We start from the raw sequence: 21,750 nt of genomic DNA, 5'->3' as shown, positions 1-21,750 counted from the left end.
ATGATCTTCTACATACCCATTTGCCAAGTAATTGTACTTGTAATTTTTAATACATCTGGGCAGTCCTGCCTAGAAATATTTTCCCTTATGATTTACTCTTTTGATGTCATAACTACAAAGGACTTCACCTACCTAAGACTGGATAACTGTATAGTTTCATTTTTTAAGTGAGCACTTTAAAAAACTGTGCAATTCTCAAGGCAATTAGAAATCAAAGACTTAAATGCCACAAAATGGAGACACAAAGCAATACATACTAAAACAAAGCCAAAATTCATCAGCAAACCCACTTGAAATTTTAGGCGTCTTCAAAGTTACCAATTATGAAGCCACTGGACCTACAGGAAGACAAAGCAGGAGTTTTGGAGCATATTTTAAACACCTTTTCATCCTGCCTCAGATTCGTATGATTTAAGCCATTAAGAATTACCAAGGGAAAGAAAAGCCAGGCAAATATTAAGTGATTGAGATAGCAGAGACTTTTAATTATTGTTCTCTTTCCTGAAGATAAAACCGCGCCGTGCAGTGATGAGAGAACAGTACTGCAGATGACCATGCTCTATTGTGTGGCGCAGACCAGCTGTCCTGTGGCTGTGAAACGCTGTCATCTAGTGGCTGGTGGCGCTCCCCCATTGACGTGGCTCCTGTGCAGAACGGTCCCTGGAGAGTCCGGAGTCCCAGGCTGTAGACCGCAGGCATCAGTGAATTCGTACCGGTTCTGCTTCCTCTTTTTTTTTTTTTTTTTTTTGCTTGTGACAGTGAGAGAAGCAAACACAATGCACTGAGGGTTGCAAGCATTGTTCAGCAATGAGATACAGTTCTTCAGAACACCCAGAATTAAAAAGATAAGTTTCTTTGGGGGCTTTGCACTTTCCCCTCCACCTCACAGTGCTTGCATGTAAATGCTCTGAGCAGCTCCAGCAGCTGACTTCTATTCAAATTCTTTGCGTGCTTTTCCTCCAAAATAAAAGCATTTCCAGGAGCACGAAGCATCTCTCTCTCTGTAGAACTCCTCTTGGTAGAGTGAACGCTGCTGATTAATAAATTACATGTAGCTGTGCAAAATAGATCAAGATCAGCAGATATGAGCCCACTTACTATGCCTCCCGTGTAACTGCCCTGAATTCTCAGCTCACAGCACACCTAGGCAGTTTTGGCCACTCTCTGATCCTAGCCTGTGTGCTGTCTTCCCCTTAGAAAAGAGGAAATGGGAGTCTTTGCTTTTGTAAATTACTGCATCCAAAGTGCAACTCGCTTCTTTTGTCTAATTTTCACTAATCCTTATTTGAAACAGGCCCATAGGCCTCCAAGGGAGTCCATTTTCATTGGGCAAGTGTTTCCCCTCTTTATTCTTTGCTTTTTTTTCCAACTGTGAGATGCAGACTGTTTCTGTTTGAGTAAGGTCTTTACAGAGCAAAAGGACATGCCTGTGACAATGGTCTTATCCTACATTCTGATTCTAGAATGCTGGAGAATGAATGTCACTCTCCCTAAGAGAGAGCTCCTAGAAAGGATTAATTCTTTGGCCTTGTGAACTAACTACTTCATGTGGATTCATTACTGGAAATACATACGTGTGTGTAAGTGTGTGTGTGTGTCCAGTGTGTTGAGTAGCGGTTTGGGATATTTGAATCATAACTAAAATACAACACACACACACACACACATACACAGGCACTCTCCTAGTGGTCATATTCTCTCTTTCAGTGAATGGAAGAAGAGAAAAGGGGAAGGGGAGGGAATTGGACTGGCACTGTGGCATAGAGGGCTAAGCTTCAGCCTATACGGGCGCTAGTATGAGTCCCAGCTGCTCCACTTCCCATCCAGCTCTCTGCTATGGGAAGTGAGGAGAATGAAGAGGCAGAGGGAAGGAGCAGGTGTCACGCAGCTCTGGTACCCAGAGCCCGTCTTGCAGCGCACATCCTCCTTCTTGCTGAGGTTCCATCCTTCTGGATTCCAGTCCATACTCTGAGACTTGGGGTGGTCAGTGGTGAGGGTCTGAGGGATGTGACCGCATTGTCTCATTTTGGGTGCCTTGAGGCGGAAAAGTGTAGTCCAAGGGCATTTCACTTTCACAATAAAATGTGAGAATTAGAAATGATCTCAACACAGATACAGATGAAGGGACTCCCTACCCCACCCCCTTCCCCCAGCCACTCTGCCATGGCTACCCCAACAGCTGACAAGTCCCAGAGCCAGGGTAAGAGAAGGCTGGTTTTGGATTCTAGTATTGTCCTTCCAACGCCATCCTGCTCAGTGACAGTGCACATCAGACACCCAGTCACACCTCAGCAGCTTCACCCTGGCTCTGGTGACACGCAGCACCCAAAGAGGAGAGCAACACCACCAGGTTTGCAGATACAACCAGTGTGGTTTACAAGCAGGAGTGAGTCTGACTACTGAAGGGATTTGTGGCGGTATCTAAAGATATTTTGATGGTCATAGTTCCGGCAAAGGAGTGTGCTACTGAAATCTAGCGGGTAGAGCCCGGGGAATGCTTGCTGCTCGCATCCTACAGTGAGCAGCAAAGCTCCCTGCAAAGATCTCCCCTAAGGTGGAGAAACTCTGCTCTTGAACATCCCAAGTGCTGACCCTGGCAGTAGCTTTAGCAGATTTGCAGGCTTGTAAGAATACCTGAGACTGCATGGCAGGGAGGCAGGAGAGAGAAGGGTTGTGGGTTGGAATCCTGGCTTTGCTTTTAACTAATCTATGTACTCAAGAAACCACTTCCGGTACTATCCTCACAGATCTCATTGGAGGATATTCACAGACTTGCATTTGTTCAGGTGCAGCCCATAGGAAATGTTTTGGCAAAATCTGAGCTAGGGTTGGCCAAGGGTGATCCTCCATGCTTGTCAGGTTGTTAGCTCTCCCTCCCCCGCGGCCAGAGCAAAGGCCCTGTGAGCAAAAACACCTGACCCTCCATCCACTCCTCAGCCACTCACTGTGCAACCCTGGCCCTGACTGGCAGAGATGCAGTCTGTGAGCTCCCCTTTACCCGCCCTTGGCTTTCCAATACTGCTCCTTGCTTCTGAACGTTTGCTTTATATTCATGGTTTTCTCAATCCCTCATCCGTCTTCATAATCCACATAAATAATGGGATGGGAGAGGGAGTGGGAGGTGGGACGGGAGTGAGGGTGGGAGGGCGGATATTGGGGGGGAAGAATCACTATATTCCTAAAACTGTACCTATGACGTTTGTATTCATTTAATAAAAGCTTTCTAAACACACACACACACACACGAACACTAAAGATTCATCCAAACCGCAGATTCTATGATAATAATTCCACAGGTCAATCTGTTCCACTACTTGAATTGTAGTAAATCCTCAAAACCATTATGGAAACATTCTGAGTGGCTCTGTCTCTAGAAGATGGCCCTGCTGTGTGCAGGATCACTGCTCCAGCTCAAGGCAGATCACTCCAGACACCTGAGCCACTTCATGTAGCTCATGCCTCATGTTTCCTTGACACACAGCTAAAAATAACTCTTCTTAGAAGACCCTTGAGTTTCTTTAAGAACTATAGTTCAAAACACTTATTAGCCATAATGAGTGTGTATAGTGTCTTATGCATAAAAGATCTGCTATCAGTATCTACTACCTCAATTTGCTCATCCTCAGGTCAGATTAATATCATGGCATCCTATTGCTTTAGGTTGTAATTGGTTCGTATAGCTCAATCGTGTAGCAGTGTTTTAATTTCCATTTCATTACTGCAGCAGAGAGAATTGTTCTTATTTTCTCTTAGCATTGCTAATTTCTCACCGTCTCCCCAGAAACCCACAGCAGAGACAAAAGAAGGAAGCACAACTCAGAAAGATAAAGAGATGAGATGGAACCCAATGAACCCTCAGCACTATTGTTGGCTCAAAATCTGAATTGTACAGAACATCTCTCTATTCCAAAGTCTTAAGTTAGTTTTTTCTTCACCGCTACGTATCCCTTGGGAACACTAAGTTAAAAATTACATAAAAAGGGAATTTGCTCGTCTTTTGCATAGTTTAAACTGTACCAACACAGATGCATTCTTTGGGAGTTTAAAGTCTTTTAATGCAAAGAATCAATTTCAGGATATTGCTGTAATTTGTGGCACGTTGTGAACAAGAGTCTGTTAAGTTGCAAAACCATACTTTTCCATCAGGTCTGCTCTTCCAACTGAACAATCCTCCTTAGCAGAAACCATGGCTATAAACTGTCACAAACAGAGAGCACCACTCTGTGAGCACTTGGTAGCTCAGAAGCTGTTATACCTCCGTTCTACAACGGCAGGTGCATTTACTCGCACTGTGCGTCAGTAAGATTTTCATGAATTGTGTGGGGCCCCAGGATGTGTTTTGGTTTTGCGAGCTGTTTTGCAGAGCCTGCCTTCCTGTTTTTCTGCCTCTGTGTGCTCTTACAGCACATACAGTTCAGAACACAAGTGGATGCGTTGTACGGTTCAAAACGGTTCAAAACCCGAAAAAAAGGAGAACGTTTTAAATTAGGTTGAAACTTGTATACGTAGCAACTCTCGGAAGATGTGGTCTTCTACTTCTTTTCTTTTGGAAGACTGCAATTTAAAAAAAAAACATTTACAAGAGAGTTCATTCCCACAAATCCCAAGGGGGAAGATATATAAACCCAATTATTTGGTAGTCAACTTTGCCCCTATGATAAATGAAACTGCAAAAGCTGTCTTTTACCAGATATCCAGGCACTGACAGAAAACTGCCCGACCACAGCTTCATATCCATTCCCTTGGGGGCACGATTTAAACCAGAAATCTCATGTCAGGCGGGAAGAGGAGACCAGCTCCAGGAATAACTGAAAAGTGATAGTGACGGGTTTTTGTCTCCCTTTCAACCCTGTAAAACTAAGTGAAACCGATTTCTGATTGATTATTAAACACTTTGCATTAAATGGCTGGGGGATATTCTGCTCATTAAATCTGCAATTTTTTAGGAGGGCTATTTCTGCCAGATTATATTGTTGGGTGCTGGGAGGGAGACACTGATAATGAGAAGGAAGTAGAAATGGCAAGTTGGCAAAACTCCTGAGGAAATGGAAAAGAAAAAAGTTTTGTCAGCAGCTTTGCCTGCTCAGGGCACGTGATTCTTTTAGAGACTAAGGAATCAGGAAAATACACACGAGCCATTTGCTATGGAATACAATTCCTCAACATGGTGAGTGCAAGAATGATGTGTATTGGAAGTCTTGTTTTCTATCTGCAAGGGGGTATTGCAGATAAGACAGAATTTCTCATTCATGTCACTAATTCTTTGCAGTATTAATGATAATAAAGGTTAACATATTTCTCTTTATGTCGGTTATGAATTATTAATTGTTTCTGGCATTGTTTATTTGTGCTTTGTAAATGATTTTGTATGCTGGTTCCTCACATCCTGGCACTTCACATAAATGCAGATTCCTTGGTCTTCACAGAGCAAGTCCTCAGTGGGACCGGGAGGTGTGAGAACAGGTGGTGTCATTGGGTCTCTATTAACTGGATGTGTTTTCTTTCCATTTTCATGGTTTTTATTTTTTCCCCCACTTCACTTGAAATAACATCGTCTTCTATCTATCTGGGGATAAAAGATGATTACTTTTTTGTTCAGAATGCACTAAACTAATACAGTTATTCTGTTTGTTGCTAAGCAACTGAGCTGGGTTACCCAGAAGCAGCGGACTCCGCTCTGTGTCCCTTGTTCCCTCTTTCATAATTGACTGAGGAGAGAGGGTTTGCCTGCTAGGGAGTAAGAGCTTGTAACCAAGACACTAGCAGAATAAAGAAACAAAAAAAACATTGTTACAAATTTTGTCCAAAACTTTTTTTCTCAAGGGCAAGCAATTTGCATAGTGGTTAAGATGCTATGTGGAATGCCTGTATCCCCTATCAAAGTGCCTGGTTTGAGTCCCTGTTCCTCCACTTTTCATCCAGCTCCCTACCAGTGCACACCATGAGAGGCAGCAGGTGACGGTGATTGGGCCCCTGCTACTCCTATGGGAGAACTGGATTACGTTCCCAGCTCCTGGTTTTGGCCTGGCCCAGTCAGAGGCATTGTGAGCATTTAGGGACTGAACCAGTGGATGGGAGATCTATATCTGTCTCTCTGTTTTTAAAATAAATTAAAAAATTAAAAAGGTTTTATCTTGGATAACCTCAGTCATGAAAGGAACAGCATACACTGTGGCACGGATGGCACTCAAATGTATTAGACAGCAGCCGGACATGAAAGAGTACATTCCACATATTTCATTTCATTTCTGTGAAACTCGTGGAAAAAAACGAGTCTGACCCGAAGCAGCGGAAAATGGGTGAGGATTGCCTGAGGCTGCTGAGTTGAGGTGGAGAGAACTTTGGGGCGATGGAAATGTCCAGTCGACTGTCAGGATTGTGATAGAGGTTGCACAGATGTCAATCACGTGCCATTTAAGTGGGCACATTTTGCTGTGTGTAAGTTACACCTCAGTACAGAAACCAAAATTTGGGGCTGGCGCTGTGACACAGCAGGTAAAAGCTGCCACCTGCAGTGCCGGCATCCCATGTGGACACTGATGCAAGTCCCAGTTGCTCCACTTCCGAACCAGCAGATGGAAGATCTCTGTCTCTCTCTGCCTCTGCCTCTCTGCAGCTCTGCCTTTCAAATGAATGAATAAATAAATAAATAAATCTTTAAAAGACACAAAACATTTTTAGAGTGCATCATAGTTTAGTTTTGACTTAATTCTGTTCCTTTTAGAGCTGGAGATATAATTTTCTGTTGTGAATCATCCTTTGATTTTTCATAAGGGAAGGAAATTCATGTCACATAAGTCAAACGCAACAACTTAGCAGTTTTAAAGCTTGTTTATTTTTAAGGGACATTTATTCGAGAAATAATGTGATATTTCTCACTTGGATGCTTCTTTCCTGTGATTCAAATTTTTATTAAAATTATACATGAAAATTGTTTAAACACTATCCTATTTCTTAGAAACAATTACTTAATCCCTTTTTAAATTTTTTTTTTAATTTTTTTGACAGGCAGAGTTCGTGAGAGAGAGAGAGAAAGGTCTTCCTTTTTCAGTTGGTTCACTCCCCAAGTGCCAGTGCGTTGCAGCCGGCACACTGTGCTGATCCGAAGCCAGGATCCAGGTGCTTCCTCCTGGTCTCCCATGCGGGTGCAGGGCCCAAGGACCTGGGCCATCCTCCACTGCACTCCTGGGCCACAGCAGAGAGCTGGACTGGAAGAGGGGTAACCGGGACAGAATCTGGCTCCCCAACCAGAACTAGAACCCTGTGTGCCGGCACCGCAGGTGGAGGATTAGCCTATTGAGCCACGGCACTGGCCCTTAATCCTCTTTTTAAAAAATGACTTATTTATTTATTTGAAAGGCTGTTACAGAGAGGCAGAGGCAAAGGCAGAGGCAGATGCAGATGCAGAGAGAGAGATGTCTTCCATCTGCTGGTTCACTCCCCAAATGGCCACAATGGCTGTAGCTGGGCTGATCCAAAGCCAGGAGCCAGGAGCAGAGAGTTGGATCAGAAGTGAAGCAGCTTGGACTTGAACCAGTGTCCATATGGGATGCTGACACTGCAGGCAGTGGCCTTACCCATTACGTCAAATTGATGGTCCCTTACTTAATCATTTTAGCACTTTATTTTGCAATTAGTTTCATCTTTCTGGGAAAATTTTTATGCTACTTTTTAAAAAGGATTTAAACAAATTTTCCTATTTATTTATTTATATTTGAAAGGCAGGGAGTGAGAGAGAGAAAGTGAGAGAGAGAGATATCTTCCATTTGCTGGTTCACTCCCCAAATGCCAGCATCAGCTGGGGCTGGACCAGGCCAAAGCCAGAAGAGGAGCACTCCATCTGGGTCTCCCACATGAGTGGCAGGGGCCCAAGTACATGAGCCATCACCTGTTACCTCCCAGGGTGAGCTCTTATCAGAAGTGAAACTGGTGTTTAGATATCCCAATATGGAATGTGGGCATCCCTAGGGACATATTAGCCTCTATGCCTAATAGTCATCCTCACTCCTTGATTTTTCAGAATTTGCTTTACTGTTTTCTTCCTCCAGAAACTTAATATGTAATTTCTCTTTCTCCCCCTAGCGCTCACTCTCTCTCTCTCTCCCTCTCTTTCTCTCTCACACACAAACACACACACACACACACACAAACTTACTAGTCTCCTGTCCTCTCAATAGAGTTGATAATAATTTTGTTGGATTTGGTGTTACCTTACTGCGACCAGGCAAATGCCATTCACTGCTATGACAAGTAATAAGCTCTGGTTGCTGTTCTTCCTCTCCATGCATTTTGCTTTCCCTGGAGTTCTGTAAGTGCTGGGGCTTGGTTTATTTCATGTTTGTTTGCATGCTTACGTTGCTCCCATCATGTCTTGATCTCTCCGATCCTACTGCGTGCCATCATCCTGGAAGCTCACTTTGTCTCATGCTGTGGATCCCTTCATCTCTCCCAGGACTCGTAGGCCTGTGTACAGATTCCCACGCTTAGTGTAACTGCCCTTACAGGGGTAAATGACAGATAAGCACACCCAGAAGCAGAGAGGGATGCTAAGAGCAGTAAGAAATCAGACAGAGATGATCATGAATTAAGAGGCTTGTGGGCTGATACTGCTGTTAAAATTGTGTCTTTGTTACAGAGCAGAGGAAAGAAACAGCAAAGAAATCTTTGGTGCAGTAGGCCTGAGCCACTAAACAGAAGCCCTGGCATTGCTGTGGGGTGACTGAATTAGGTTTTTGTCTCCAATGCAAGAAAGAATTCAAGGAGAAGATGTAGGTAAAAGATCAGCAGAGAAGCAGGATTTGTTTGCATGCAAAGTGGAAGCACACACTCAAGAGTGTGGTCAATCTCAAGAGAGAGCTTCACTCAATAAGGTTTGGGGCCTTCCTTTTATATGATCTGGAGGCATTGGGGGTAGTGTATGGATTGAGTTTAGTTGAATATTCATAATGGGTGGAGTTTGGGGCAGATTTGAGGTGCCACCCATTTCCTTACCCATTATTTTGGAAATCTCAGAAATGTTATGGTGCCAGGTGCATGATGGGAGTAGGAGTGTAAGCCATAATGATTTCATTATGATGACCCTACAATTAGTCAAAAGTCATCATGGGGATGCAGCCAGCAGCCATGTTGGTTATTTGGGGCTGACCGTGGTTCTAAGCAGGGGTTTTATGGAAGCTGCTGTTCTCTGCTGCATGGGAAGGAGCAGCTGTTTGGATTCTGTTGCATGTAAAGGAGTAGGTGTTTGGTCAGTGCAGGTGAGGCTGCAGCACTGGTGGGGCTGTGGGGAGGAACTAGTGACTTCATCTCCTCCTTTCTAGTTATCCCCTTGCCTACATCAGCACAAAGTTTCCACATTCCACAAAATGACTGAGCCTATGGCTTTCATGCAACTGGACTGTGCCCCGACATGTTTATCATTCCTGCTCCCCACATCTCTGCACATGCAGCCCAACGGGCCATGTTCTGTTGGCCACTGTAGAAGGTGAGATTCTGAGGGACCCAGAGCAGACAGGACATGGGAAAATCCTGGTACCTCTTGTGCATTGAAGAACCTCCTTGCTATCAGATAGTTTAGCCCAACACTACTTATAATAATGAACCACCAAGATCAATTAAGTGTCGAACAACGGAAGTGTGATTATTATTTTTTTGGCACCTCAGTTGCTTATTATCTGTCAAATCAGAACAAACATGCAAGGCAGTTATCTGCATTCCCCATTTAGAAATGAAGGAATTGGGGCTCAAAGCAGTGATACGATTTGCCCAAAGCCATTCAGTGAGGGAAGGATATAAATGTAATCTTAAAGCCAATACGTGTTCCCTTATATCATGCTAGAAGAAGGGCAAAGCATCCTCTTCAGACAACCTGTATTGAGAGTGCCTAAGACTCACTCAGCAGCCAGGGTTAAGTATTTCATTTTTGTTGTTGTTGCAATTCCAGAATCCAGAAATATGTTTCATGTGATTAAAATAATGCTTTATTTTTTAAAAGATTTATTGATTTTACTTGAAAGTTAAAGTTACACAGAGAGAGAAGGAGAGTCAGAGAGAGAGAGAGAGAGAGAGAGAGGTCTTCCATCCACTGGTTCACTCCCCAGTTGGCTGCAATGGCCAGAGCTGTGCCAATATGAAGCCAGGAGCCAGGAGCTTCCTCCAGGTCTCCCACGCATGTGCTGGGGCCCAAGGGCTTGGGCCATCTTCTACTGCCTTCCCAGGCCATAAAAGAGAGCTGGATTGGAACTGGAGCAGCCGGGACTCGAACTGGTACCCATATGGGATGCTAGCACTTCAGGCAGTGGCTTTACCTGTTATGCCACAGCGCCAGGCCCTAAAGTCATGCTTTAAAAATAATACAGTATCCTCTCACCAAAGTTCAGAGGTCAGATAGATTACCAGTGTGAAATCTGCTGTACGTTATTATTCTGCTCTATTCTAGTAGTGACCAGACTGTCAAAAATATTCGATTGCTAGTTACTTTCCCCTGCTTAAAACAAAACCCTAGGAACTAAACGTTTTTGAGTGGTAAGCAGAATTTCACTGTTTGTCACCTTTTAGTCCCTTCCTACTGTAGTCAAAGATGCAGAGTAAGTTTGGACTACTTTATTTTTTATTAAATCTAAAGAAGACTAATACTGGTCAGCAGTGCAATAATCAAGTCAAAAATGTCAGTTTCATGCCATAGGCCTAGAAAAAAGTGAAGCTTTTAAATACTTGACTGAAATGTATCTTTTCTCCCCCTTTAAATTCAAAAGAAATTATAAGACAACAGCTAACTTTGCCTTTGTCCTTTATATCCTGAATTTCCAACAATGTCTTAATCCAAAAAAAGGAAAAATTAAATAAAATCTCAAAATTGAAAATCATATAACAAGCTAAATCATACACATCTTGACTAAGGAATTAATACTGGAATATTATCCAAATAATAAAGTAGGCATATGCTCATATTATCACATTCCCTGCATCAGAAAAGAGGCATTATGCATCCATGTCTTAAGTTTATTTAGAAACATATCTAGTATGCTGTGAGTTCAAGAGTTTGATCCATTTTTCAGACAGATGGCACTTCTTGAAATGCTCTTTGTTATCTGTTAAGAGGATGACCTTAAACATCCTTATTTCTTAAGGAGTTGGTGCTGTACTATGGAGAAAGGTGCAGCAAATCCAGATCCAAAATACAAAGTCATCATAACTAGCAGCCTCCACTAATTCTTCCCTGGGCCCTCCTCATGGTGGCTCCTATGGGTTCACATCCTATGGTTGTGAACCTCTGGATGCTCTCTCCCAGCATAGCGATGTTGGAAGCTCTGTGTGAGGCACAGAGACAGACGGCGGAAGAAATGGTGGCACTACACCCAGCCTCGCTCCTTTCACGACCTTGTGTACAAGGTCCTTGTGTACAAGGACTGAATGAGCAGGACTAAGCATTTCAAATAGGCTAAGAGACAGATAAGGGGTAGAGGCAGAGGAAGAGGAAGAAAAGAGGAGAGAGAAGGAGAGAGGAGGGGAGAGAAGGGGAGGGGAGGGAAAGGAAGGGAAGGGCAGGGCAGGGCAGGGCAGGGCAGGGAAGGGAAGGGCAGGGAAGGGAAGGGAAGGGAAGAGAAGGGAAATGACAAGTGGAGAGGAGCAGAGAGGAGACGAGAGAAAACCAACAATGCCTGATGAACTGGTGACACCATCAAAGCTTCCATGGCTGTGAGTTAAAAAGGCAAACAACACAAATCTGTTGCAAACTGCCAAGGTCTTGTCTGACTGTGTGTCCTTGAACAATGGAAACCCTGAAAAATACCCCTTTAAGTATCTCTACTTTGAAAGTTGAGAGGACCACAGAAAAATTCAGATGGCTCTTTCCCAGGAGAATTTTCAAGACATCAAAGAAAATAATAGCAAGAGCTTAAATGTTGGGATTTTCCATTAAGAAGTACAGTAAGTAGGGGCTGGCATTATGGCACAGTGGTTTAAGCTGTGACCTGCAGTGTCACCATCTCATATGAGCACCATTTCAAGTGCCAGCTGCTCTACTTCCAATCCAGCTTCCTGCTAATGTGCCTAGGAAAGCCATGAACCTGGAAAGAGTTCCAGGCTCCTGGTTTTGTCCTGGACTACCCCTGGCCATTGCAGCCATTTGAGGAGTGAGCCAGTAGAAGGAAAAATCTCTCTCTTTGTCTCTCCCTCTCTCTCTGTCTCTCCCTCTCTCTGTGTAACTCTGCCTTTCAAATAAACAAAATAAATATTTTAAAGAAAAAAGCACAAGGGCTGGCATTGTGTGTAGCAGGTTAAGTCATCACCACCACTCCCATATGGGAGCCAGTTCGTGTCCTGGTTTGTGTCTTAACTATTACAGTTCTGATCCAGCTCCCTGCTAATGACTTGGGAAAAGCAGTGGAAGGTGGCCCAAGTGCTTGGCCCTGCACCAACATGGCAGACCCAGAAGAAGTTCAAGGCTCTTGGCTTTAGCCTGGACCAATGCTGGTCATCACAGCCATCTAGGGAGTGAACCAGAGATTTCTGTCTTTCCCTCTCTCTCTGTAATAACTCTTTCAAAAATCAATCTATCAAACAAGCTTTTTTTCTTAAAGTATAGCAAGTAGCAAATTGTTACACTTTAAAAAGTTTGTACTTTGGCTGCCAGTGCCATAATCTTGCTTACCAACTGAGCTCAGTGGAAGAGAATCATCTTCAAAGGTTGAATTGGAAATCAGTACACAGGAACCAAGACTACAGTCAGAGAAGATGTTGAGGACCTGTTGGTACTTACAGTTCACCATTTCCAAAGCAATTAGATTGGGAGGTGCTAGGCAAACCATCAAAGCATTGGTTAGAAGGAGCATCCACACTTTGTGAAAGATTAAAACAAACACACATGAAATAAGTAACTCTACTGCCTGCTCTTTGCAAATCTACCCACCTTACCAGTGGTAGGCTAACTGAAAGTCCTATGGCTTTACTTTTCATGATTCAAAAGTAATTCACACTAAAGTGGAAACTACTAAAAATGCTTTCACCTGTTGCCTGTCTTATGGACACATCTGGTGAAAATGGGAAAGAAATCCAGAAACCTGAAGCAAAGACATAACATTCTCACTGCATTTTACATAAATGCATAGGATGAGACCACAGCAGGCAAGAGAGGCCCTGAGAAATTGGCCGCTCCAGGTGCCTCACCTTGGGCCAGGTATAAGGAACTTGCTGGTGTTCCAACCTGGATGTGCAGGCTCATCAGTCCGGTTGTTTCTCATTGGCTGGATCATTGTTTTTTCTTGGGAAGAAGACTTGTGTTGGGACAGAGTGGTCTCTGGCACCATAGGACTGAGATGCATGGCCCCACATCTGCATAGACTATGCCCTAAAATTACCTGGGACATTGTAGGGCATGCTAGCTTCTGGCAGCACTCAGAGAAAGAGAGAGAGGGAGATAACAAATTTTTCCAAAGATGGCTGTATTCTATGCAGTACTACACAATGGTAGATGGGAGAGGCCAATCTAAAGTCATAGTTTGGCCTGAAAGACCTGTATGCGTGGGACATAAGAAAGCCACTTTGTGTGGGCTTAGTACTCTTAGTCATTTTGTTTCTAACAATAACAGAAAATAAACTCAAAGGATTAGTATAGAGATCATGTGAAGTGTAATTAAGTTCTCTAAGTTTAAAAACAGTTGGATGTGTCCAATTTCTTTTTTTTTTAATATTTTATTTATTTATTTGAAAATGAGAGTTTCAGAGAGGCAGCAAGAGAGAGAGCTTCACTGATCTGAAGCCAGGAACCAGGAGCTTCCTCCAGGTCTCCCATTTGAGTACAGGGGCCCAAGGACTTGGGCCACCCTCTACTGCTTTCCCAGACCATAACAGAGAGCTGGATCAGAAGTATAGTAGCTGGGATTCAAACCAGCACCTATATGGGATGGTGGCGCTGTAGGAGGTGGCTTTACCTGCTATGCCACAGTGCAGGCCCCATGTCCATTTTCTTCTTGGAAAAATTCAACCTACAGACCTGTTGGCAAAAATCTGAAGCTAATTCTATGCAGATAACCCCAATTATTGCCTGTCTTTTCCCTCCTTTTTTGTCTTTCTTTTTCTTTTATATTCCTTTTTCTTGTTCAGATAGATTCTATTAGTGTCTTGAATAACCAGCACCTATCAAATAATTATTGTGGTGGAGGATTCAGAATTTTTTGAAAAAGCAGCCAAAATAATTCATTTATTGCAGGAAGACATAATTTGAAATGTTATGGGGGAAAAAGTGTCAGCAATCTTATGTTGCCTGAAGCTTGAGTGGTTTAAAGCAGGGAAATGTTGTCATGGCAGCATTCAAGTAGGACTGGGTTTCTCCTTCTAACAACCAGACTGGATTCCAGAGAAAGAAGGAGTGGAAAGGTCTTGGCTTATAAACTCTGCTTGGGCACCATATGAGATACCCTTGCTTTGTGCTAAGGGGGCGTCCCCAATCTCTCACCCATGCATTTCTTTTTTTTTTTATCTTTTATTTAATGAATATAAATTTCCAAAGTACGACTCATGTCACCCATGCATTTCTTCATGTCCTAACCACAAGAAAGCAGAGCTCTGCTCAGCAGTGTTCCCCTACTCCTCCCACTAAGCAGCCAGCCCTCCCAGTGGTGAAAGAGAAGGCAGTACAGGGAGACCTCCAGGAAGATAAAGACTATCTTTTCTATTTGCAGTCTTGGCATGGACTCTGGTTAGCTGCCCATGTACCAATGCTGCCATTAAAATATTAAGACAATATTAAGCAGCTGAAATGTTCAGTCAACACCAATTCTGTTCTATCTATCTCTGCTTCTAAGAAGAAAGAGTGAGGAAGAGGAAAAGAGCAAGGTAGATGTTCACAAAACTTCCTGGGAGCCAGTGCTGTGGCATAGTAGGCTAAGCCTCTACCTCTGGCCCCAACAACCCACATGGACCCTGATTTCATGTCCTGGCTGCTCCTCTTCTGATCCAGCTCTCTGCTAGTTGCCTGGGAAAGCAGCAGAGGAGGGCCCAAGTGCCTGGGTTCCAGCACCCTCATGGGAGGCCTGGCAGAAGCTCCTGGCTCCTGGCTTCTAATTGGCACAATCCTTCCTGACATCCTTTGTCTTGTGTGGCCACCATGTGCCAAGAAAAAGATAAATAAGACCCAGCATTTCTAGAGTAATGTAACATGTGATAAGCTGGATTCTCTCACAATACATTGACCATGTTCCTGAGAACAGAGGGCATGACCACGCCTAACATTGGGCTCAGTGCACCGCGAGTGTTCTAGAATTGTGTATCTCCATTCAAAATCCAAAGGGCTAGGGTCTGTTGTGTTCTATTGAGGGAAAGTGGTTTCTGTGGAAGTGGGTGGTGGTGATTAATTTTATGTGTCATCTTGAGCGGGCCAGAAAGTGCCCAGGTTAAACATTGCTTGGGGATGTGTCTGAGAATGCCTGAAGGTGAAATCAGCACATGAAATCAGGGAATGAAGTAAAGCAGAGGGCACACTCCAAAGTCGGTAAGCCTCATGAAACCCACTGAAAGCCTAAACAGAACAGGGAGGCAGAAGCAGGACAAGTTTGGTCCCTTTTTTCTGCTTCACTGCTTGAGTCCAGACATCTCATTTCATCTTTTTCTGCCTTCAGATGAGGATTTACACCATGGTTCCCTTTGTTCTCAGGCCTTTGGACTTGGACTCAACTTCACCACCGGTTTTCCTGAGTCTTCACGTCATACATAGTTGATCGTAATACTTCCCAGTCTCCGTGATCACATGAGCAATATGGATATTCCCTATGGTAAACTGATCTAGCCACGTTTATCTGTCTGTCTGTCTATCTATCTATCTATCTATCTATCTATCTCAAACTATCTTGATCTCTATCTGTATCTATATGTACCACACGAGCAATATGGATATTGTTAATGGTAAATTGATCTAGCCACATTTACCTCTCTATATCTATATCTCTATCTCTCTATGTATCTATCTATCCATCATCTATCTACCTATTTAGTCTCTCTCACTCCCTCTCACTCTCTCTCCAGAAGCATGTGTCTGTCATCTAGCTAGCTAGTTAGCTTCTTTCTAACTATTTAGTCTTTCCTTCTACCAAATGTGTCTACCTATCTATCCCATTAGAAAACTATTGAAAGCTATTTGTCCTATGGGTGGAATAAGATTTGAAAGTTGGAGAGCAGCTGAAGATAGAAGGACAAAGAAGAGTAGGCAAGTCTTGTAGTAGAGACTTCCAGTTATTATTCAATGTCTACCATTCCCACTTTTAAAGACAAAATTTCTGTTTGGGCATGGGCACTAAATGTTACATTTCCCGGCATCCCTCACAGTTTAACACAGCTGGGATTGATGAGGTGTGCATTAAAATGTTGTGTGGGACTTTCAGGAAGTTTTCTTGAAAGGCATAGATTGCCGAGAAGAGTCCTTTTTTGCATTTCTGCTTTTCCTCTTTCTCTTTCTTTCCTTAATGCTGTGTTAGCTGGAGCCCAGAAGCTATTTTGGACCTTGTGAACTGAAGTCCTACCTGCCCTGAAAATGTCAAGTGGAAAGATCAGAATATGGGTCCCAGCCCGTACTGCCCATCTGCCAAGGCTTGTGACAGAGAACTAGACTCTTACCTTACTTGAACAACTGTTATTTTGTGGTGTTCTGTTGGGTGTGGCCCAACCTAATTTTAACTAACCAAGAAGTCTATTCTTTGACCCCCCAAGTAGATGTCAATGATGGCTTACCATTTACAGTCACTGACATGAAGATTGCAGACAACTTTTATGTTACAAAATGAGTAAGGGCAACTTTGCTTTAGGATTTAGCTGATAGAACTACTTATTTTTTTTAGTCATGCTCTTTGTGGTTTACCATTCAGATTTCCAAGAAAGGGAACTTAACCTGCTTTCTATGCACCTGTGATTTCCTCAGACCTCAAGAACACCAAAAAGGGGAACAGCACCCCCTTTCAATTCCTCCCTCAATAGCTCTGCAAGTCCCAAGAGGAGGGTCACATGAGTGCTCTGATGTCGCTTTCTTGCCTAATGACATTTCCCTTTCTTGCATTTTGACTATTTGGAAGCTGCCTAAGCAGGAGCAACTTCTGTCCCTGGTTATGTGTGTAGCCCAGGCTGCACCCCTAGACATCAATTCCCCAGGCTCCAGTTACCACTGTCTGGACACCAGCCACCACTGTCTGGACACCAGCCACACCTAGGATGTCTTGCTGCTTTCTGTGTCTTAAGTAGCTATATAGTAATTTTCTTGAAAGAATTCTTTAAATATTTATTTGCTTTTCCATCACAGACACTTTTCCCCAGAACCTAAGCTGCATTGAAAGGCCCCAAGACAGCAGTTTCTGTCTTATTGTTCTTTGCATCTCCAGCATTGAGCATAGAGTTTGACACCTAGAAAATGCCGATCCATTTTTGTTTTAATGAATGACAGTTCCAGTCTAACCTGAACAATCATCCTGGCACCAAACTGGTGTGCCCCGGCTTTCATCCTTCAGGTCTTTCCCAGACTCTCTTCTTTACCCCTGATTACCAAGGATTTATCTCAGGTTCTCACATTGTAGCTTCTCACCACATACAGCACTGAACATCTCAGAAGGGCTGGGAGAGATGAGAAGTCCTCAACCCACATGACCTTATACACTCCCTCATCCCACATCTCCATGCTTCCCCACCTGAAAGGAACAGCATTTAGCTTTGAAAAGCCAAGCCTAAAACATATAGAATCTTCTACTTCCACCATGTCTTTATCCCTTTGAGTATACTTGCACCATTCCTCTCCTGACTGAGACCAGGAAGAGGCACAGTAAAATATTAGCATCACGACACTCATTTGGGATCTATGGGATCTAGCAGAGATAGAAAAAGAAGACAGCTCTTAAGGGCTCGAGCTAGACTTTCTAATGCCACAACTTTCAGTTGATGCTGTGGAGCCTTCTGTCCCTTAGAGCCCCTTCGCTGGAGAGGTCAAGGCTCCTGAACCTGCACACAGGATGAGGAGGGAATTCCACCTGCCAGCCTCCTTGTCTGAAGAGTCCCTGTTCTGTCCACAATAGAACGGGCAGCAGTGTCAGAAAGCTGTTGAAAGTTCTCCCTAGGGAAGGTGAGAGGCAGTGGGTTGCTGAGCAGTAGATCCTTGGAGACCACAGCCATAGCTAGACAGTAGAAGCAATGGTAACAAGGGCAGTGGCTTAGCCAGAGCCCTTAACTCCACTCTCAGTGCCATTAAATCACACAGGGAAGAGGATTTGTCTTATGTCATCATTAAGTCTGGAACATTGTACAACATCTGGCATATGTTGGGAACCCAATAAATATTTGTTGGGCAAATAAATGAATGCACACCAATGAAATCACTGATCTGTAGCTTTGGCTTTAAAGAAACTCGCTGGGAACATTGCAAGCAGTTAATAAAGAGCAAAGGCAACATAGACAGCTTTGGTATTTATATAGCAGCATGCGCTTACTTACAAGGACTGAAGGATTTTGATACGACAAGGAAGAGATGTGTAATACAGCATTAACCTTTATGTTCCTGTTCAGCCAGAGATTGTAAAACTTGCTCAGGCTCAGGCACAGCCCCCGGAGACTTTCAGAAACTCTTCTATTTCCCTCCAACTTGGCTCCCTGTTCTAGGAAGTAGATTAGAAATCAAGATGCCCGGCTTCAGATCATGATTCTGATTGCGTTTTGTGCATATGGGTGAGTGAATGTGTGGGGTTGAATTTGGTCTAATGATTTAATCTCTGGACATCTCAGAGCTGTGGATAGTGAAGATAAAACTTCCTGTTCTACTGAATTAACAAGCATATGCAGTTATCAAATGGAGGAGTTCATTTGAAAAGCACTTTTAAAACCTCAAAGTCTAAAACTCTAAGGGGTGGCGTTGTAATATGGCAGGTTAAGCTGCTGTGTGGGATGCCTGCACACTGTGTTGGAGTACCTGGGATCAAGTTCTGCCTCTATTTCTGATCCAGCCTTCTGCTATTGCACACTCTGGGAGACAGCAAGCATTTGGGGCTCTGTCATCCACGTAAGAGACCAGTGTGGGGAGCAACCCGGACTGGACTGAGTTACTGGAATTAAGACTTATTCTATGCATCTGCTCTCCCACAATATGGCGCTGAGAAGGGAAACAGCTTCTACACAGCTGCCTCCAGTTCAACCAATAAACTGTAGGACCTGCTCCTGATTGGAGGAGAGCAGCGTACTCGGCGTGTGGGTAGCAGAGTTGGGATTGGTGAAGAGGACTATAAAGGAGGAGAGAGACAACATGCACCAGGAACATCTAAGGGGAACATCTGAGGGGAACATCTGAGGGAACACCTGTGCAGCCCCCGAGAGAGCTGGCCGGTGGTGTGCCGCTCCCCCGCGGAAGTGGGGAAAGTGGCCGGGGGAACCGCCCTTCCACGGAGGTGGAAGGGACGGTAGCCAACCCGGGAAGAACCAGCAGCAAACCCGGGGAGGGCCGAGCAGACGAAAGAACAGCGCAGGGTCCTGTGTCGTTCCTCCACGAAGAGGGGGAGCGACAGACCAGGATAGATTTCCTGGCTCCTGGCTTTGCCCTGGCTTCATCCTGGCCCAGCCCTGCTATTATAGGCACTTGGGGAGTGAATCAGCAGATGGAAGATATCTTTCTCTCTCTCTCTCTCTCTCTCTGTAGCTCTTTCTTTTTTTTTTTTTTAACTTTTATTTAATGAATATAAATTTCCAAAGTACAGCTTATGGATTACAATGGCTTCCCCCCCATAATGTCCCTCCCACCCGCAACCCTCCCCTTTCCCACTCCCTCTCCGCTTCCATTCACATCAAGATTCATTTTTGATTATCTTTATATACAGAAGATCAGCTTAGCATACATTAAGTAAAGATTTCAACAGTTTGCTCCCACACAGAAACATAAAGTGAAAAATACTGTTTGAGTACTAGTTATAACATTAAATCTCAATGTACAGCACACTAAGGACAGAGATCCTACATGAGGAATAAGTGCACAGTGACTCCTGTTGTTGACTTAACAAATTGACACTCTTGTTTATGGCATCAGTAATCACCCTAGGCTCTTGTCATGAACATCATGCTGAGTGCATTAAGCCAGTCCCAAAGGGACAAATATCATATGTTCTCCCTGATCGGTGACAACTAACTGAGCACCAAAGGGGAAACTTGTTGAAGTGAAATGGACACTATGAGAAATAGTGACTTGATCAGCTCTTGTCCTGATGGTTGATGTACAATGTAATACTTTATCCATTTTAGTATTTTTTTTTTGTTCTAGTACCATTGGTTGAACTCTGTAATTAACACACAATTATTCTCAGGTGTTTAAATTTAACTGAAAAGTGATCCCTGTTAGGAATTTGGAAAACATTATGCTGAGTGAAATAAGCCAATCCCAAAGGGACAAATACCACATGTTCTCCCTGATAGGTGACAACTAAATGAGCACCAAAAAGGAAACCTGTTAAAGTGAAATGAACACTATGAGAAACAGTGACTTGATCAGCCCTCGCCCTGACTGTTGATGAACAACTTAATATGTTATCCCTCTTAGTATTTTTGTTTGTTTGTTCTACTTAATACTTTTGGTTGAATACTGTAATCAATACACAGTTATTCTTAAGTACTGAAACTTAACTGAAAAGTGATCGCTGTTAAATATGAGTGGGAATAAGAGAGGGAAGAGATGTGCAATTCGGGACATGCTCAAGCTGACTTACCTCAAACAGTAGAGTTAGAAGCATACCAGGGGATTCCAATTCAATCCCATCAAGGTGGCATGTACCAATGCCATCTTACTAGTCCTAGTGATCAATTTCTGTTCACAATTGATGATAATGATAGGACTAAGAACCAAAGGGATCACATAAACAAGAATAGTGTCTGCAAATACTAGCTGATAGAATCAAAAAGGGAGAGAATGATCCAACATGGGAAATGAGATACACAGCAGACCCATAGAATGGCAGATGTCCTAAACAGCACTCTGGCCTCAGAATCAGCCCTTAAGGCATGCAGATCCGGCTGAAAAGCCCATGAGAGTATTTCAGACATGGAAAGCCAAGACACTCTGGGGAAAAAAAAAACCTAAATGAAAGATCTCCGTGAGTGAGATCCCAGTGGAAAGAACGGATCATCAAAGAAGGAGGTGCCTTTCTCTGAAGGGAGGAGAGAACTTCCACTTTGACCATGGCTCATGACAAGAGCTCTATCTTTCAAAATAAGTAAAATTAAATGCACTTTTCAAAATATGCTATGCATGCTTTCCATTTTCTAGCTTTTTTCTATTTCCCATTTCTTATTTTTTTTAAAGATTTACTTTATTTATTTGAAAGAGTTACAGAGAGAGAGAGAGAGAAAGAGAGAGAGAGAGAGATCTTCCATCTTCTGGTTCACTCCCCAAATGACCACAATGGCCAGAGCTGAGCTGATCTGAAGCCAGGAGCCAGGAGCTTCTTCCAGGTCTCCCATGCAGGTGCAGGGTCCAAGGGCTTGGGCCATCTTCTACTTCTTTCCCAGGCCACAGCAGAGAGCTGAATTGGAAGTGGAGCAGCTGGGGCTCAAACCGGCGCCCATATGGGATGCTGATGCTGCACGCTGGGGCTTTAGCCCACTGCGTCACAGCATTACCCCTTCTTATGTTTTTAACTCATATACATATATTTTTCTCTTCTACTTCTCTTTCTTTGTTATGATTGTATGGGTTGGTACACATTCTCAGAATACTGGAAAATCTTTTAACCCGTGAGCTCCATTTCTTCT

At 43.5% G+C, this 21,750-nt stretch overlaps 1 long non-coding RNA gene and 1 pseudogene across 2 annotated transcripts in view; one reads left to right on the top strand and one right to left on the bottom strand.

The window, feature by feature from the left end:
• Positions 1 to 5,112: 5,112 nt before the first annotated feature.
• The window catches only part of LOC103350891 (uncharacterized), a 35,925-nt gene continuing 19,287 nt past the window's right edge, over positions 5,113 to 21,750 (top strand). For both annotated transcript variants that reach the window (XR_016219777.1, XR_016219776.1), the window contains exons 1-2: positions 5,113 to 5,167; positions 15,650 to 15,767. This is a non-coding gene — a long non-coding RNA (uncharacterized LOC103350891). The remainder of the gene's footprint in view (positions 5,168 to 15,649; positions 15,768 to 21,750) is intronic.
• On the bottom strand, positions 11,115 to 11,290 carry LOC127483589 (cytochrome c oxidase subunit 7C, mitochondrial pseudogene; annotated as a pseudogene).

Source organism: Oryctolagus cuniculus, chromosome 13 (assembly GCF_051225735.1).
Source record: "Oryctolagus cuniculus isolate XC-2025 breed Fujian yellow rabbit chromosome 13, ASM5122573v1, whole genome shotgun sequence".
Classification (NCBI taxonomy): domain Eukaryota; kingdom Metazoa; phylum Chordata; class Mammalia; order Lagomorpha; family Leporidae; genus Oryctolagus; species Oryctolagus cuniculus.
The sequence above is the reverse complement of the archived record's forward strand: the minus strand, read 5'-3'. Positions and strand labels throughout refer to the sequence as shown.